This window comes from Rana temporaria, chromosome 4 (assembly GCF_905171775.1).
Source record: "Rana temporaria chromosome 4, aRanTem1.1, whole genome shotgun sequence".
Lineage (NCBI taxonomy): Eukaryota > Metazoa > Chordata > Amphibia > Anura > Ranidae > Rana > Rana temporaria.
In genome coordinates this window covers 60,033,644-60,054,147 of record NC_053492.1, presented here as the reverse complement: position 1 = coordinate 60,054,147, position 20,504 = coordinate 60,033,644, and the positions used below count along the sequence as shown (strand labels likewise).

Here is a 20,504-nt window from a genome sequence, read left to right as displayed (position 1 = left end):
CCCCTTTCACATGTGCAGACCGTATGTCCGCATTTTCATCCATCCGTTGCGGATGAAAACGGGACATACATTGGTCCCTATGTGATTGCGGGTGTCAGCGGATGACCATCCGGTGACACCCGTAATCACCCGCCTCCGCAATGATCCGATTTTTCGCATGGAAGAAAATCCTATTTTTCTTCCGTCTGGCGGATCGGATCGGGTGAACACGGACATACGGTCCGTGTTCATCTGTTCCCCCATAGGGGAGAGCGGAGGAAAGACAGGGCGGTCCCTGCATCGGGTGAACACAGACATACGGTCCGTGTTCATCTGATCCCCCATAGGGGAGAGCGGAGGAAAGACAGGGCAGGGCGGTCCCTGCACAGTGTGCGGGGACCGCCCTGTCAGCCGACGGCTCAGCAGGGATTTTACGGAGGATCCCCGCTGAGCAAAGCGGACACACGGAGGCGGATCATTACTGATTAGCCCGTGTGAAAGGGCCCATAGTGACAAAGTTGTCACCAGAATAGGAAGTAAAGGGAGATCCCCCAACAGGACTGAAAGGGTCCTTAGCTTAGCCCTTAGCTGTTTCCTAGTATTTCCCAAATAATGGCTGGGTATAAACTTTTAACTTATATAAAAGCCATCTGTTGAAACATTGTGCAATATAACCCTCAATACCTGTTATAACAATTGTGACATTGTAGCAGCTGGTATCTGTTCTCTGAATAACACGCGGCAGATCTGGGTGACACACAGACATAGAAACTATGACAAGGTTTATGGTCATATGACTAAAATGAGTATGCAAAAATGTCCTTGTAACTCCTTGAGGAAGTTCTAAACTGCATTACTTGGCATTTTTTCTTGTGTATATATAAATCTTGTCTCCAGCAAGTAAATATTTGGCAGGATAAATACTGTATCAATTCCATCTGAAGTACAAAGTACCGAAAGTCTTTTGCAACTGTTGCCTGGGGTCACCATAGCTCCAGTTCCTCTTTCCCTATGTTATCTAAATTACAATTTCTCATAGAATGAAAAAAAAAAATAGGAAAAGAGATTGGAACATGCTCTGCTGGTACACAGGATCCAATATTCTGTATTGTGCAATGTATACTCAAATTTAAGAGTACAGGTTAAAAGAATACAAATTAAAGTGAACCTGTCACCAGAATAAAAATGTCAAATTAATGTGTCCAACCAAAACCTTTTTTAGATATACTGGGCCAGATTCAGGTAGAAGTGCGGCGGCGTAACTTATTGTAGATACGTTACACCGCCGCAAGTTTTCATCGCAAGTGCCTGATTCACAGAGCACTTGCAATGAAAACCTACGTCGGCGGCCTCCGGCGTAAGCCCGCGTAATTTAAATGGGCGTGTGCCATTTAAATTAGGCGCGCTCCCGCGCCGGACCTACTGCGCATGCTCTATTTCGAAATTCCCACTGTGCTTTGCGCGAAGTGACGTCATTTTTTCGAACGGCGTCGTGCGTAGCATACTTCCAGATTCCCGGACGTCTTACGCAAACTACGTGAATTTTTAAATTTTGACGCGGGAACGACGGCCATACTTTATACAGCACATACGTGTGCTGTGTAAAGTTAAGGCACCCAAAACGACGACTAACTTTGCGACGGGAAACTAGACTAGCGGCGACGTAGCGAACGCGAAAAACCGTCGTGGATCGCCGTAACTCCTAATTTGCATACCCGACGCTGGTTTACGACGCGAACTCCCCCCAGCGACGGCCGCGGTACTGCATCCTAAGATCCGACAGTGTAAAACAATTACACCTGTCAGATCTTAGGGATATCTATGCGTAACTGATTCTATGAATCAGCCGCATAGATACTCTTGAGAGATACGATGGAGTATCTGAGATACTCCGTCGTATCTCGGCTGTGAATCTGGCCCACTGTGTATACTCGAGTATAAGCCAACTCGACTATAAGCCAAGGCACCTAATTTTCCCACAAAAAAATGGGAAAGCGTATTGACTCGAGTATAAGCCTAGGGTGTCCATCTGCATGCCTCACTTTGCCTCACCGTGTTCATGTGCATGCCTCACTGTGCCCATGCTTCACTGTGTCATGACTAGACTGATGTTTAACATGGGAGTCTATGGAAGGGGTGCCTGGCTTTGAAAAATCAGTGCTCCCCAGCCATAGGTCCCCTAGACAACAAACTTTGTACACTTGTATATGACAAATGGGGCTACATGTGTGCCAAGTCCTGGGTCCAGGGGACCTACGACCGGCTGGAACTGGGTCCCCAAATTCACCAAAGAAATTACCATTTAACATGGGAGTCTATGGAAGGGGTGCCCGGGTGCCTAGACAACAAGCTTTGCACACTTGTAGAGGAAGGGTGGGGCTACACGTGTGCCAAGTTTGGGGCCGGCTAGTACCGGGTCCCCAAATACAGGAGATCAGGCGCAAAAAGGTGACTCGAGTATAAGCCAGGGGGAGGCATTTTCAGCACAAAAAAATGTGCTGAAAAACTCGGCTTATACTCGAGTATATACGGTAGATAGATCAGGAAAGGATTAGAACCCTTTGTTGAGTTTGTATTGTTATCTAGAGGAGAGAGAGGAAGAGAGAGAGGGAGGGAGAGGGAGAGAGAGCGAGGGAGAGGGAGAGAGAGAGAGAGAGAGAGCTAGAGGGAGAGAGATGCCAGATACTGTATATTATATGAAATAATTTTTATTATAGCTGTATGTCAGATATGGATTAGGTAACAGTTTCATTTTCAGACATGGATCAGGTACCCTGGGTCTTTTCAGGATGTGGATCGGGTTCCTTTACACTTTTCAGACATGGATCACGTACCCGTGGTCTGTTCAAGCGTGGATTGGGTACCCCTGCCCTTTTTAGACATGGATCGGGTACCCTTATTTTTTTCTTACATGGATCGGGTACCATTGGTCTTTTTTAGAGATGGATCAGGTACCCCTGACCTTTTCAGACATAATTTGAACACCTCTGGCCCTTTCAGACATGGATCAGGCAAACCTGGCTTTTTCAGGTATTGGTAGGGTACTCCCGACTCCAGGCATTTTTAGGAATGGTTCAGACACCCCTACCTCTTCAGACAAAGATCAGACACCCCTACCCTACTATTTTCAGGCTTGTATTAGGCAACCACAGTGTGCCTCTGACAAGGACCTGTGGTTGTCACTTACGGGGAGGAATCTGGTGACATAAGTGCACATGGTGAGTAGGGTACCCAGAGGCTGAGCTTGGCTGATATCATGGAAGCAGCAAGTGTTTTGTCTGATGCAAGATTTTGATGCACTTCTTTCAAAGAGTTCCAAAACGTTTTTTAAAACAAATCACTTAAACCGATTTCCCCTTTGTGCTGCTTTGTGTTCTTTCCTTATGGGATTTGAAACTTGGAGATATAAAACGTGAGTTATAATTGTACCTACAAGGATAACTAAACTTTAAATGGGTAACAACCATGTCTGACATTGCTAATATTATTTATTTAAGTTCCATTTGAGAATGTGTGTCCAAGTCCATGAGTGGACATTTTAGACTGTTGATAGTTGCTATGTCTATATGTCACTTTATGGATGTCTGTTTTATGTGCTTTTGATGCTTTTTTACGGTTGTGATGATCAGGTTCAGAGATAATCACTATAGTTAACATTTCCTTAGGTCACTTTATGTCTGTTTTATGGACTTTTGATGTTTTTTTTATTTTTATGTTATGAGCTGGCGGGTAAAATTAACGCTGCAACAATTAATATATTAACCACTTCGTTACCGGGCCTATTTTGGCACTGTTCTCCTTTATGTAAAAATCACAATTTTTTTGCTAGAAAATTAATCAGAACCCCCAAACATTATATATTTTTTTTTAGCAGACACCCTAGGGAATAAAATGGCGGTCATTGCAACTTTTTTTCTCGCACGGTATTTGCGCAATAATTTTTCAAACGCCTTTTTTTAGGGAAAAAAACTGTTTCATGAATTAAAAAATAACAAAACAGTAAAGTTAGCCCAATTTTTTTGTATAATGTGAAAGACGATGTTACGCCGAGTAAATAGATACCTAACATGTCACGCTTTAAAATTGCGCACACTCATGGAATGGCGCCAAACTTCGGTACTTAAAAATCTCCATAGGCGACGCTTTAATTTTTTTTACAGGTTACTATTTTTGAGTTACAGAGTAGCTCTAGTGATAGAATTGTTGCACACGCTCTAACGCACGCGATGATACCTCACATGTGGGGTTTGAACGGTGTTTACATATGTGGGCGGGACTTGCATGCGCGTTCGCTTCTGCACGCGAGCGACCGGGACAGGGGCGTTTTTAAAAAAAAAAATTATTATTTTATTTTATTTTTTTACTTCATTTTTTTTTTTTACACTTTTTTTGACATTTTTTTTTTTTGATCACTTTTATTCCTATTACAAGGAATGTACACATCCCTTGTAATAGGAATCACTGTGACAGGTCCTCTTTATGGAGAGATGTGGGGTCAATAAGACCCCACATCTCTCCTACAGGCTTACAAGCATGAAATCGGTGAAAAACATTTCACCGATTACATGCCGACAGCCGCGATTGCGGCTTTGTTTACTTCCGGGTACCGGGCGTGACGTCATAACGTCGCGCCCGGCCCTCCGACGGTCATAGAGATGACTGTGACCCGTCTGGTCACCAGTCATCTCTATGGTTCAGCAACGCGCGCCGGCCGGTCCGCTCTCGGGGCCCCCGATGGCACGGGAGAGCCCGGAGAAGCACCGGATGGCAGCGGGAGGGGGGGACGTCCCCTCCCGCTGCCTAGAAGAACGATCGAGCGGCGGAACCGCCGCTTTGATCGTTCTTCTGGTGCACAGAATCGCCGGCTGAAGACAGAGATATCTGAATGATGCCTGCAGCTGCAGGCATCATTCAGATATCACCACTCAAAGTCCAGGACGTCCCAGGACGTCCTACGGATCTGAAGTGATTAATTCCTATAATATTAAGTGGTCGTACACTATGCAAATTTCACTCCATGGGCGGCCTTGTCACCTCCTCCTGCCTGACATCCTTTGATTAAAAAAAATTGAAGGAACCATATGAAAAATTGCCAACCAAATAGTGACTGCATACAAGTAAGCCTCGTACACAGGATGAGAATATCAGACGAATGATCGTCTGTTTTTTTTTGCAAGCTAGTCTCATATCAAAAATGAAGAGGTTGCTAAACTTATGAAAATTCTCGTACAACAGAATACAAGTTCAGAAGTGATATAATGTATTGTATATTACTGTAATGTATTCCTGTTTATGAGCATGTGCAGTCTTGGTCTTCTGATTTTTTTTCGGACGAAATACTGTACCGATTAAATGAATATCGTACTAGACAGCATATGCAATTCATTTCGTAACAAATCGAAATTCGGCAAAATTTTGCATCTTTCGGACATTTGGAAGCATCCAAATGTCTAAAGAAAAAAATAACGAATTTCAACTAATACGAAAGAAATTATAATGAAAATAACTAATGAATTTAGCATGATATGTTAATTTGTTAAAGGTCTAATGGAACAAAAGGTCAACTTGGAGTAAACCTTACAGTCCAATAAGCTGATTCATTTTGTGCTGGAGGTTGGATTACTGGCAAAGTGCATTCCTGAGAACTGAGTGCGAAGGGTGTTGTATTGTATTTGAGCATAGGAGAAGAGATAGTGGGCTATTTACTAAAGGCAAATCCACTTTGCATTACAAGTGCACTGCAAGTGCACTTGAAAGTAAAGTCGCTGTAGATACAAGGGGGACATGCAAGGAAAATTAAAAACAGCATTTAAGCTTGCACATGATTGGATGATAAAGTTAGCAGAGCTTCCCCTCATTTCAGATCTACCCATTAGATTTAGAGCGACTGCACTTGCAGTCCACTTGTAGTGAAAACTGGATTTGCCTTTTCGTAAATAACCCCCATATTGTCATTGTGCGTGTTAATGGATTTAATAAACAAACTTTCCGAACTAGGAATCGTTATCACGAATATATATATATATATATATATATATATATATATATATATATATACACATACGTAAATACTGAATTATCAGAAAACAATTAAGCAATTATACGAATCGGGAAAATTTTATTTGATACAAGGGATGAGAGGTTTTAATACAAGCACTACCTCCCCATAATGGATAAAGGATATGTAGGAAGAAAAATGGGAGTTTAAAGGTGCAAAACTCATCAGATTTGAAACATCCAAGAGGCAACCAACTTTTGTACTGCAACCGCATGATTCCTTTAATATAATACATTTTAATATGTTTGTTTAAATAAAATATGAAATGTATATTGTTTCATATCTGATGATTTTTGCACCTTTAGCCCAGAAACGAAACTACATTTTCCGTCGTGCGCACGTCTATATCGTACAACCTGTTATTATATGAAAACAGTTTTCGCACTTGTCCCTTCGGATAGTGTTGGATGAATTGTAGTGATCAGCTCTCGAAAGCTGTGCACCAACGATCAGATTGTCGTACGATCACTTTTGGCATCCGATTATCTGATCGTGTGTACTAGGCATAAGCTGCAGGCACTGTTCAGGTATTCTGACAACCACCAGCGCCAGCTGTCAGATTACAATAACCGTAGTGGGATATATGTCCATCTGTGCTGTAAGGTGTGACTGGAGGGATCTGTTAGAAAATAAAAACTGTTCATGTTCATGTTCAGCTTTACTGTACTTCTATGTAGTATCGTAATCTGTGACAAAGAAAAAAAAAGTAAGACAAAGTGCAGCTCCTCCCTACATGCCCTGAACAAATGTCAGGAAAGAGGCTCAGTCCCATCCCATGAACACATAGCTGTATACAGGGCAGGTCAGAGCTGTGTGTGTGTGTCAGCTGAGGCTTGGAACACAATGCTCCAGTGAGGGATCCAGACCAGGAAATTTACTACCGCAGCCTCGAGGTAAGCAGCTTGTGAATACCGTCTAATAATGGCATTTATTTTTTGAGAGATCTGCCACTGGGCTGACATCCATAAATAACTTTCACTGAACTTTTAATTCCTGCAATTTCGCATCTACAGCCAACGTGTGTGGAATCAGCGATTTCCTACTGACGTTGACGCAAAGGTTATGCAACGATCTCCATCAGGGGAATTGATGGTGATTACTTCTATAGCAGAGAATGCGATTAATTGCCCCTCTCTGTTTCTTTTTTGTTACATATTCACTAGTCGCCTTTTTTTCGGTTTTTAGGCTTTCTCTAAAGTTCATACTCAAAGGGAATTTCCATTATTCCTTCACCAGCCTAATCTAGGGAAATATGTTAGCTTTCAATGGATATACATGGTCTCTTATTATTTTATGTCAGGGAGGCGATAGTGCTCAAGTAGAAAACAGCCACGGCCCCTTCTGGAAGCATCAAATCAATAGGGTTGTACCCAGGGCTCAAGTCCTGCGGGAACGCGTGGGAACGGAGTTCCTGCACTTTTTTCACAGCAGGAACGCAGTTCCCTTTGCAGGACTAGAGCAGCCGAGCCGCCCGAGCCAATCCTTCACTAAGGGGCGATGCCCAGCTCGAGTCACTGTCAGGGGCAGGCGAACCTTAGTAATCCTTTATGTTACTGGCCGCTTCCTGTATATGGATTCATTGGGTAGTGTGCGGGTATTCCGTCACTTCCTCGATGCCGCAATGTCTCCTGGGAGCTTTTGTCATTGTTCCCAGGAGACATTGCGGAGGTCTGCCGCGGGTTATCGCAGGATTTAGAAAGAACTTGCTTAAAGTTCCCGTGATAACTCGCGGCAGACCTCCGCAATGTCTCCTGGGAACAATGACAAAAGCTTCCAGAAGACATTGCGGCATTGAGGAAGTTTTGGAATACCTGCACACTACCCGATGAATCCATATACAGGAAGCGGCCAGTAACATAAAGGATTACTAAGGTACAGTGGATCGAAAAAAAAACATTCGGTTTAGAAATTATGCATATGAGCGTATCATTTTCTTTTTTTTTGGTGGGGGAGTGGATCTTGGGTGGGAGTTCCCACACTTTTTTCCCCAGGACTTGACCCCTGGTTGTACCCCTATATAAAGCTACCTATTTGTCTGAAGCCTGGTACACACAACCAAGGAACTCGAAGGGCGAAACACATCGTTTTCCTCGTCGAGTTCTTTGTTAGGCTGTCGAGGAACTCGACAAGCCAATTTTCTCCATTCCCGTCAAGGAAATAGAGAACATGCTCTCTTTTTGGCTCGTCGAGTTTCTCGACAGTTTCTTCGACGAAAATGTACACACGACCGGTTTCCTCGGCAACAAAAATATCTCCCAGCAAGTTTCTTGCTGGTTTTTGCCGAGAAACTCGGTCGTGTGTACGAGGCCTCAGGGGTTGCCCTAAAAAAAAAAAATTGAGAAGGTCTGGCACTTGTGGACAGACTATACAGATGATGATCAGGAGTCCATTGACTGAATCTTTTCACCCCTGATATGGTTTAGTCTAAGATATATATGGTTTTACTCCTTTGCAGTGACTCACGGTTCATTAGTTCGGGTATAAATCCAACTATAAGTAAATGTTCTCCTGATGTATCACTCTGTTGGTTGAGAGGGAGCAGGAATCTTCTTGTAATTCATTAATCCTTGAAATAAAATATTAGAACGGCCGAAAGCAGTGTATGGAATGTTTTTAAGTTGTATTATTTAGCAGTTTGTGTTATTGTTCTTCCCAAGACCTCCTGCTCTTTAGCTCCCTCAATACCTCCTCCCATGCCTGCCTTCAGGACTTTTCCAGAGCCTCTCCAATCCTATGAAACTCCTTACCCCAATATGTCTGATTATCTCCTACTCTATTAGCTTTTAGACGATCCCTGAAAACCCTTCTCTTCAGAGAAGCCTATCCTACCCACACCCAACAACTTTATTTTAATTTTCCCTATCTGATCATCCCCCATGGCTGTTACCTCTTTTTCCACTTGACCCTCCCTTCTAGACTGTAAGCTCTAAGGAGCAGGGCCCTCTCATTCCTCCTGTATTGAATTGTATTGAAAGTGTACTGTTTGCCCCCATGTTGTAAAGCGCTGCGCAAACTGTTGGCGCTATATAAACCCTGCATAATAGTACTAATAATTAATAATCTGTATTTGTTAGCTGGGGAATGTCCAAAGGCTATGTTCTGTACCTATACAAATCATGTTTAAAGCGGGGGTTCACCCTAAAAACAAATTTCTAACATTACATCCAGCTCACTACCGACATTATCAGTATGCCGTATAGCGCCGACTCGACGTTCGGCTTCTTTCGGCAACTCGTGACGCTCCTTATGCGACGGGGGGGTGGTGTTTGTCATCATGTCAATCACTAACTGCGGCATAGGAACGCCCACTCCCGTGGGATTCACTACCCGGTAGCCGTCTAAGAAAATTGCTTTACGAGGTGTACAGCAAAAAAATAAAAAGATCTGCATACTGTCAATGTCGGTAGTGAGCTGGATGTAATGTTAGAATTTTTTTTTAGGTTGAACCCCCGCTTTAATAAAAATGTATTTTCAAAAATAAAAAAATAAATATAGGGTTTATTTACTAAAACTCGAGAGTGCAAAATCTGGTGCAGCTCTGCATGGTAGCCAACCGGCTTCTAACTTCAACTTGTTCAATTAAAGGGCTTGTAAACCTTCTGTTTTTTTTTCACCTTAATGCATCCTTTCTTCAAAGAAATCTTCCACCACACCCGATGTGTAAAGTGAATCCTCCACCAATAAAATTGGCCACTCACCAGAACGATTTGCCTGACACTCTCGTGTTTCGGCACAATAGCATGTAATAGTTGTTCAAACCATTAAGTGAGCTTCCATATCCATACAATTGACTTAATCATGGGATTCCCATGATTAAGTCAATTGTATGACGAAACATGTCGGGGGCGTGGCTACAGTTTGACTTCTGACCATTTGAACTGAACGTGAGAGGCCTTTGCAGTGGTATATTTCGCTAGTGACCAGCGATTGAATTTTGCTTTGTTCCATCAACGTGGGTAACCAGCACAGTGCGGATCGAGTGGTGAGAAACACTTGGTTGTTTACATAGGTCCGCCGTGACCATAGTTCATCAGCCATACGAATATTGAAGGAGTTCTGCTTTGTTTTGATTCACGAGTTTGATTTTGATTTTTTGTGAGTGCAACCTTTGCAGATTTTTTATGTGGTGTGTTATTAAAACTATTTTTACGTTATCACACTATCATATGCTTTCTTCATTATTTATGAGGATCTTATTCATCTCATGGTTGGATATGGAAGCTCACTTAATGGTTTGAACAACTATTACATGCTATTGTGCCGAAACAAGAGAGTGTCAGACAAATCGTTCTGGTGAGTGGCCAATTTTATTGGTGGAGGATTCACTTTACACATCGGGTGTGGTGGAAGATTTCTTTGAAGATTTATTTTGAAGATTTCACATTTGAGAAAGAGAGAGTGTTTGTCCTTGCTTCTTCTAACACCTATGAACTATTTTTGCTTATGAACACTTTCATTCACGGGTTCTGCTCATTTGTTTATTTATCTTATTTGCTTATACACTCTCTAATATTTATTTGTGTGGGTCATACACACACTAGCGCTGTTTATATATAATTTTATTCTTTTTACACCACCTGGGTCCCCACTCCCTACCGGGTCTGTATCGTGCGGCAGGAGATTCAGTTTCCTGTTCCCGGCCAGATTGAAAGGAAATGAGCACTCAGTGTGCACTTCCTGTCAGTCCTTCCGGGAACAGGAAGTTGAATCTCTTGTACCGCGGGGTACCTGGCTGGAGTCCAGACTCACAGGAGGAAGGAAGAGGAGCTCGACCACGCTACAGAGAAGGGGAAGTGACGACTCAAGGCAGCCCTGCTGCAGGCTCTCTATAGAGCGCTCAGGCGGCTGCAGCATATAGGAAGCACAGCAAGGGCCCTGCTTGGGGCCCCAGGCAAGATCGGGGCCCCAAGCAATTGCTTGGTCTGCCTGCCTTGTAGCGACGGGCCTGACATCAGGTGCTGTAAGACTGCACTGGGCAGCCATTCCAGTGCAGTCCCATCATCATCATTGCAAAATGCCTTGTCTCCTACCTGACCAGTTCATACCACTGAGTTGTATTGGTGTGCACTGAAATAAGTACAGCATGCAGCACTTTTTTTCAGCGCAGCACAGAACGACACAATCCATCGCCTCACGCTATGCTATGGCCTCTTTGACATTCAATAACGTTTGCTTAAACAAAAAAAACGAATTAAAGAGTGTGACGCACCATGAACAATGCATTGGCATCATTGTCATTCTAGAGCACACCAATGGCTATGTTAAGGTAGCTGCTGGTGTGAACAGCCCCCTAAATTTTGATAGTACAAGTACAAAATGAAAGTGGTTGTAAATATTGAGCCATGAAATATGAACAAAGCATATCCCTCTTTTCTAAGAGCAAAAGTGTAATTTATGTCTGCTGCTTTCTTCCTCTGCTATCAGCAAGTTTTCCTGACACTTATGCCACATACACACGACCGTTTTTCGTGTTCTAAAAATGACGTTTTTTTTTTAATGTCATTAAAAACGATTGTGTGTGGGCTCCAAAGCATTTTTCACGATGTAAAAAATGGGCATTAAAATTTTCGAACATGCTCTATTTTTTCACGACATTTTTAACGTTGTCGTTTTTAAGGTTGTAAAAAATGGGCGTGTGTGAGCTTTAACGATGTGAAAAAAACGTGCATGCTCAAAAGCAAGTTATGAGACGGGAGCGCTCATTCTGGTAAAACTAGCGTTCATAATGGAGTAAGCACATTCATCACGCTGTAACAGACTGAAAAGCGCGAATTGTCTTTTACTAACACAAAATCAGAAAAAGCAGCCCAAAGGGTGGCGCAATCCGCATGGAACTTCCCCTTTATAGTGCCGTCGTACGTCACACGCTGTTTTTTCACGATCGTGTGTAGGCAAGGCCGTTTTTAATGATTGAGTTGAAAAATAAATTCGTTTTTCTAGACCCTTAAAAACGTAATTTTTTACAACCCGAAAAACGGTCGTGTGTACGCGGCATAAGAGAAAAATGGTGACAGGGGAAGGAGCTCCAGCTGATTGACAGCCTCAGATTGGTTCCTGTGTGCTGTGTGGAAGGGTGTGTCCCTTCCCTACAATCAGCTCTCAGAGCTCTCCTCACTGAGCTCTGCAGTGTGCGACTTCAGCTCTCCGCCCCCTTTTTTCTGAACTCTCGGACAAGCTATATTGATTCAACACTTTGAACAGATGTAGAGAAGAGAAGACTGCAGATACATGGGCACAACTTATGTAGGTGGATTTGTTTAATCCCTGTGTATTACCTGAGGCCAGTCACTTTACTAGGTATATGTACTTGTTGTCAACCACTTTAACTATGTTTACATTTAGCTCTTTCTAAAGCCCATACACATGGGCCGAAAGTCGGAAAACCAGCAGCCGACCGACTTCTGATCAGCACTCTCAGCCAATGGCAGAGATTGCTGATCAGAGTGTTCTCTTGGGGGATGGGGGGGGATGTCAGAACAAAACAGCTCAGCAGGAGAGATCATTGAACCTACCTTGCATGGTTAGTACAGCAGCTCTGACCGGAGCTGACCGAAGCGGGGGGTTGAACAAAAAAAAACTGTTAGTGTGTACTATCATTCACACTTCATGATTTGGAATCACAAAATCGTGTGGCAATCGCAGCACAGCACCCTGCACACATTATCCTGGCACCCCATGCACGATGTGATTCTGTCACAATTGTCACGAGACAGGATAGCCCAACAATCGCGCCAAACCACGCCCTTGAAGCTTGTCACCCAAAAATGAGCAGGAGTTTTTTTTGGGGATGACAAACGCACATAGGGCAGAACATTCAAGTGAATCACATGAATTGTGCTGTCAAAATCGTGAAGCTGGAACACTCGTTCCCACTATGTGACAATGTGAACGGGGCCTGAGGCTGCATTCACACCTGAGTGTAGCGTTTTTGAGCCTTTTTTCTGGCGTTTTGTCGCGCGTATTCATACGTATTCGCACGTTTGCATACAGCGTTTTCCGACGTTTTTGAACTTCGTCGTTTTTTATTTTCGCCAATAGGAAAAATGATTATCTCTTTCATCATTTGTTGCTATGTTTTTAGATTTTTTTTATCTTCTTCCTGGGTAAATATTCTATTTCACAGAACAGATTAAAGCGACAAAACACCCATAGAAATGCTCGTTGTCTTGACTGATGCTTGAATTGAGCGTTTCCATTAGTTTCTATGGGAATACAAACGTTCAAAAACGCCCAAATCAGCCAGATTCGAGCGACAAAAAAGGGTCCAGAACTTGTTTGAGCTTCAGACATTTTGGAGTGGAGATGTGAACCATCTCCATTGAGAATAATGGATTTTTTTCCCTCTAGCGTTTTGGAGCTTCATGCTTCAGGCTACAAAACGCTCAGGTGTGAATGCACACTAAGTGCTGGAAATGTTGCTGCAGAATCCACCATTGACCTATATTTTTTAATTAGGGACACAAAGTCTACAATCAAAAACTCTTGTGACTTTGCCCGAACTTTGCAGCACATCCAATCCTAGAGAATGCTGAACTACCAAAAACACATCCTAGAGACCCTCAACCTATATGGGTAAGAAACTTGCCTCTTCTAACACCTCGACCGGGCATCAGACTATCATAGTGTGTATAAATCCATTTAGTCGTATCCAACTCTAGGCAATTCTGCGGGTCAGCTCTCTGGGCACTATGTCTGGTATGTTTAAGCCAATTTCCATAGAACTTTCTTGATGGAAATTTTACAAGGTAGATCACCAGGTCTTTCCTCAACCCCCCCCCCCCCCCCCCAATTGCTTGGGATTAGCAGGCAGAATTTGATACACATGTGCATAGCAAATTTGTACATTCATATTAGGGTCAATTTTAGACAGGCACCAATTAACCTACCTACCAGCATGTCTTTGGAGCGTGGGAGGAAACCCACATGAACAGAGGACAGAGAACATGCAAATTCCATGCAGAATTCTGTCTATAAAGAGGTCGGGAGCGTTATTGTGGTGACCTATTCAGCTGCTGGGAGTATTGAAATATGGGGTAAGGGTGAGCATGTCACTCACCCCACAGTGTGAAAGCACTGGGTCTTGTGATTGGCCTAGCACTGTCTAAGAAGGATGAGAAAAGGATCCATAGCCCTGCGTAAGCTCTGATGGATCATTTTAGAGCTTACACAGGGCTTTCATCTTCCATATATCCCAGAGTTAAGCTTTAATCAAATTGGTTAATGTGTAACTAAGGGCAGAATTTGTATTCATTTATTTTGGATAGAGCGGAAAGGGATTAGAACACCTGCCATGTTTTTATTGCTGTCTGTGCCCCTGTTAGGGTAATTCACCCTCTATTTGTCCTGTTTATTGTTATTACTCAGAGTAAAAGTGACAGAAAAATAAAATCTGGGTTGTCCCCAAAACTGGTATTAGGGGTAATCTTCTAATGGGGAATGGAGGGATTTCCTCCAACTTCCTTTTGACTATGGGACAGGAAGTGAAGGGAAATTTACCCAAAGGAACATAAATAGCAGAAAACAGATGTAGCAAACCCCCGTAGGGACTGCTGAAGAACTGGATCCCCTACTCCTGCACAGCCAGGCACATCAAATTTTCACAGGCACTCCAGAGTCAGAGAACAGTTCGTGTTCTTGTCATTTATTGAGCGTTAATATCTTGGATAGGGATGGGAGGTTATGGGATGCACACTTGACTTCAGCAAAACATCAGGGACATCTTCCTATATACAGCTATCTACAGTTTCCTTCACATTCCTCCTGTACAGCACTTGCTTGCTTGCATCAGCTGAATTGCTTTAATTTATTTGAGAGGCTCTCAGTCAGATTAGCAATAGCCCATTACAGGCAGGAACTTGTAGCCCCTTTTTGTGTAGCACAGTTGTAGTGAAACATCTTGTGATTCCTCCTCTGTGGCTACTGATCCTCGCACCCCCTCTTAAGGCAATGCCAACCCACCTGGCAGTTGCCCCTTTCACTAGCCCTCCAGGCTAACTCTCCACATCAGTTAGATAGATCCATTCCTGTATGCTCTTCCTAACATACTGACAGGCAGGCAGGTGATTGTGCTAGCTGCAGTATTTTCACTTGGTGTACTGTGTCCTCTGCAGAGTGTGCACCTAAAGCTACGTGAATACAATTGCTGGTGTTCTCATATTAATACCACAGGCAGTGACTGATCACCAAGTATTCTCACTTGGTGTACTGTGTCCTCTGCACAGTGTGCACCTAAAGCTACGTGAATACATTTGCTGGTGTTTTCATATTAATACCACAGGCGGTGACTGATCAGCAAGTATTCTCACTTGGTGTACTGTGTCCTCTGCACAGTGTGCACCTAAACCTTAGGTGAATACATTTACTGGTGTTCTCATATTAATACCACAGGCAGTGACTGATCAGCAAGTATTCTCACTTGGTATACTGTGTCCTCTGCACAGTGTGCACCTAAAGCTATGTGAATACATTTGCTGGTGTTCTCATATTAATACGACAGGCAGTGACTGATCAGTAAGTATTGTCAGTATTTGTGCAGGGACAGTTCTAAGCACGGGAAACAAGCGCTACTTCACAGGCATACTTCACATCCCCCCCAGGTACAAAATTTAAAGGAATATTTCACTTTTATTTTTTCACTTTAAGCATCATTAAAATCACTGCTCCCGAAAAAACAATTGTATTTAAAACTTTTTTTGCATTGATACATGTTCCCTGGGGAAATACCTGGGTCCCCAAACCTGTTTTAGGACAAAAACTTGCATATTAGCCTATAAAATTAGCACTTTTGATTTTGAACGTTCGAGTCCCATAAACTTCAATGAGATTCTGAAGTTCGCGCGAACATTCGGTCCGTTCGAAGGTTCTGATGCGAACCGAACTGGGGGGCTCATCCTTACTCTTCACCAGCCCACCCAGCTGACTCTTCACCAGCCCACCCAGCTGACTCTCAGGAGATCTCTAGGAAAAGGCTGAAGACTTAGGCCCCGTACACACCATAGAATCTATCCGCAGATAAATCCCATCGAATGGGTTTCAGCGGATAGATTCTATGGTGTGTACACTCCGGCGGATATTTATCCGCGGGTAAATCTCCCCTGGGATGGATTTCCAGAAGATGAATATTTGCTGACATGCTCAACAAATCCATCTGCTGAAGTCCATCCCAACGGATGGATCCGCTCGTCTGTACAGACTCACCGGATCCATCCGTCCAAAGGGATTCCCCGCACGCGTCGTAATGATTTGACGCATGCGTGGAATTCCTTATATGACAGCGTCGCGCCCGTCGCCGCGTCATAATCGCGGCGACGGCGCGACACGTCATCGCCAGAGGATTTCGGCGCGGATTTCAATGCGATGGTGTGTACACGCCATCGCATAGAAATCTGCTGAAATCCTCGAGAGGATTTATCCGCGGATACGGTCCGCTGGACCGTATTCGCAGATAAATTCTATCGTGTGTATGGGGCCTTACACACACCAGTAGCCAGTCTTCAAGGGAGATTGGCTACATGTGGCAGCCCCCCCTCTTTGTTAGTCCCCACAGTTTTGACTACTACTGCTACTACTCACTCTGTCATTTCTCTTGCTCCCGTGCCTCCAGGAAAGACTTCCTCCTGTGAGTTATGGCAGAATCCTTCCAGCACCCAAGCCCAAGGCAGGACTCCTCCTCTCCCCCAGACAAAGGGTAACTGAGGGCCACCGACAGCCTCCTCAACACTGTATCTCCATCTTCCACCCCACAGCCTCTGCTGGCATGGCCCATGACCATTTATAAGGTAAGCTCTGCCCCCTGCCAGCTCACTACTGGGTATTGGCTGAAGCCTCATAGATATGCACAGCTCCTCCTTACCTCCACCCTCTAATTCTAGAGGATTCTCCAACTTTCTAGACATCGGGGAGGCTCCAGAGAGCTGCCAGGATGAGTCATCCAGCCCTGAACTGTACTGAACCCTGTAAAAGGCAAGCAGTCACTTCCAGCGCTATGAGGTCTTCTGTAGTGTAGAACAGTAGGGACAACGGTAATTCCAAAAACTGAGCGAATGTTGCCCTTCTCAGATGGGGTAATCCTATTGATACTACAAGAACAAAATAAAATGGAAGGCGCACACACCTAGTGCTATACCAAAATACATTTATTCAATGATAAAATAAAAAAAAATTGGTACTCACAAGGTGGCAAATAGTAGTAAGCCATAAAAAAGTGCTGAGCATTGTGGACACACATATACCCTGTGATATGATTACGGTATATGTGTGTCCACACTGCTCAGCACTGTGTGTTTTTATGACTTACTACTATTTGCCACCTTGTGAGTACCATTTTTTATTGATTGTATCATTGAATAAATGTCTTTTGGTAATGCACTAGGTGCCTTCCTTTTTATTTTGTTCTTGTGTACTGAACCCTGACCCAGATTCCATAGCTCAGGCTTAGCTCGGAGCTCAACTATAATTTACCTACTCTACTTGTAGCACACACTAGGGCAGGGGTAGGCAACCTGGGGCCCTCCAGCTGTTGCAGAACTACAAGTCCCATCATGCCTCTGGGAGTAATTGTAACTGCCAGCCTTGCAATGCCTATTGCAAAATGTGGTTCCACAACAGATGGAGGGCCACAGGTTGCCTACCCCTGCACCACAGAGTGCTACACCGACAAGGTTTATAACCCTTCCTTACTCTATCTTTTCTAATAACATTGCATTACATTAGATTGCAGTAAACAGTTTGCCAAATGTAAATACAGAATGAGATATTCCTAAATTTGTCTCACCAAACAAATACCCACCATTCACTTGGTGCTCGGAAAATTCAATGCTGGAGTCCATACTTTTTCCGCAGAGTTTATTTATTAAGAATCAAGTGATCCAGTTTACAGCAGAAAGTTAATGCGTTTCGCCCTAAAAAGCCATACTCATAGCTATGAGTAAGGCTTTGTAAGCTGAAATGCTTTAGCTTCCTAGGTTTGTACAGGTACTGAGATAGTTACATACTGACAAATTATTACATGCAGTAGCTGTTTTAGATAAGCTCTCTCTGTCTGTCTGTCCTCTGCTGTCAGTAGAAGGTTTTTAGTAGTCAGTTTTTTGTGAGGTTGTTATGTGCTGTGCCCAGGGGAGGGCTGGCAGCCTTAGGCCTGGGGGGCAAGTCCAGTCAAGTGGCCCATAGAGTGTGGAAAAGTGATGGATCGAGGAAAACAGTCTAAGATTTTTCATGATCACAGAGCCTCCCCTTACATCAGAGTCCGCACAGAGGCCCCCCTTACATCAGAGTCCGCACAAAGGCCCCCCTTACATCAGAGTCCGCACAGGGCCTCCCCTTACATCAGAGTCCGCACAGAGGCCCCCCTTACATCAGAGTCCGCACAGAGCCTCCCCTTACATCAGAGTACACACCGAGGCCCCCCTTACATCAGAGTCCACACAGAGGCCCCCCTTACATTAGAGTTCGCTCAGAGCCTCCCCTCACATCAGAGTCCGCACAGAGGCCCCCCTTACATCAGAGTCCACACAGAGCCTCCCCTCACATCAGAGTCCGCACAGAGGCCCCCCTTACATCAGAGTCCACACAGAGGCCCCCCTTACATCAGAGTCCGCACAGAGGCCCCCCTTACCTCAGAGTCCGCACAGAGGCCCCCCTTACCTCAGAGTCCGCACAGAGGCCCCCCTTACATCAGAGTGCGCACAGAGACCCCCCTTACATCAGAGTGCGCACAGAGGCCCCCCTTACATCAGAGTCTGCACAGAGGCCCCCCTTACATCAGAGTCCACACAGAGGCCCCTCTTACATCAGAGTCCTTGTGTCTGTGCAGAGAGAGAAGGGGATGTCAGTGCTGGTGTGCGCTGAGGCTGAGCTGTGTGTGAAAGGAGACATAGCTCAGCTCTGCAGTCATCTACCTCGGAGCTGACACAGGCACGGCTGCACAGTGGGAGGTGAGCAGCGGCCATGACCTGTGTTAACAGAGCTCCAGCAGGTCTATTCCTGCTCTGCAAAAACAGCATTTGGTAGTGGCAGCCGGTGGCTGTGCATAGTGTCACCAGCCCAGGGGGAGATTTCCACCATGCCCCCCCCTGCCAGCCCTCCCCTGGCTGTGCCAAGTATTTTCATAAACTGACTTTACCCATAACGTTGTTTTGCAATTTGAATAACCCTGTGAAAAAAAAAGAAAGAAGTAGCTTATTGACACTTTTCAGATTTTTCAAGATTGTGAAAACTGTTGTTTTGTCCTCAGTGGTAAGGCTGCTTTCAGTTTTGCTTTTGTATTGTCTGTCCATAACATATGGGAACTGTCCAAAGATGATAAAGCCAGTAGGTAACATACGTACAACATTCTCTACACACCAGTCAGTTGCGTTTTTCACAGTCCTGCAAGCTGCATTTTTGGTGAATGTTTGGTGCCGTAAAAGAACTGCATCAAAAATGCACCTCCCTATTGAAATGAATAGAAAACGCATCCAAATGCACCCGCGGTTGTGTTTTTGGTGCATTTTTTGAGTCATGTGTCCTTTTTTCACAGGTGCAAAACACAGCGGAAACGTAGCATAAAATTTTTTTTTTAAAGTTAAAAACATTTTTTTTTGCTAGAAAGTTACTTAGAACCCTCAAACATTATATATATATTTTTCTAACACCCTAGAGCAGGGGTCTCCGAACTTTTCAAACAAAGGGCCAGTTTATTGTCCTTCAGACTTTAGGAGGGCCAGATTGTGGCCAGCGGGGGTAAAAAATGTCCTGGCCCAGCATTGGTGAGAGTAAATATGGCCTCAGAGTTGGCAGTCAGTAGGATAAGGAGTAGTGCCCCTATTAGTAGGAGTAATTGTATCTCATCATTGGTATCAGTGGAAGAAATTGTGCCCCCTTGTTGGCGTCAGTGGGAAGAATGGTGCCTCATGTCAGTGGGAGGAATAAAGCCCTAGGGGCCGGATAAAGGCTAGCAAAGGGCCACATCTGGCCCTCGGGCCGCAGTTTGGAGACCCCTGCCCTAGAGAATAAAATGGTGGTCGTTGTAATACTTTTTGTTACACCGTATTTGTGCAGCGGTCTTACAAGCGCAGTTTTTTTGGATAAAAATCACTTTAGATAATGTTACGCTGAGTAAATTGATACCCAACATGTCACGCTTCAAAGTTGCGCCCGCTCGTGGAATGGCGACAACCTTTTACCCTTAAAAAATTCTACAGGTTGCATGTTTTGTGTTACTGAGGAGGTCTAGTGCTAGAATTATTTCTCTCGCTCTAACGATCGCGGCGATACCTCAAATGTGTGGTTTGAACACCATTTTCATATGCGGGCGCTGCTCATGTGTGCGTTTGCTTCTGCGTGCGAGCTCGTCAGCACGGGGCGCGTTAAAAAAAAATGTTTCTTATGTATTTAACTTAATTTTTTTATTTTGACAGTTTTTATTTGTTTTTTTTTATTTGGGTCACTTTTATTCCTATTACAAGGAATGTAAATATCCCTTGTTATA

The 20,504-nt window shown here is 44.0% G+C and overlaps 1 protein-coding gene across 1 annotated transcript in view; it reads left to right on the top strand.

Annotated features, from left to right (window-relative positions):
* The first annotated feature begins 6,811 nt into the window (after nucleotides 1-6,811).
* Nucleotides 6,812-20,504, top strand: part of PLA2G7 (phospholipase A2 group VII) — a 112,330-nt gene continuing 98,637 nt past the window's right edge. The window contains exon 1 of the mRNA XM_040348464.1: nucleotides 6,812-6,930. The gene's annotated coding sequence lies outside the window, so the exon portion shown is untranslated. The remainder of the gene's footprint in view (nucleotides 6,931-20,504) is intronic.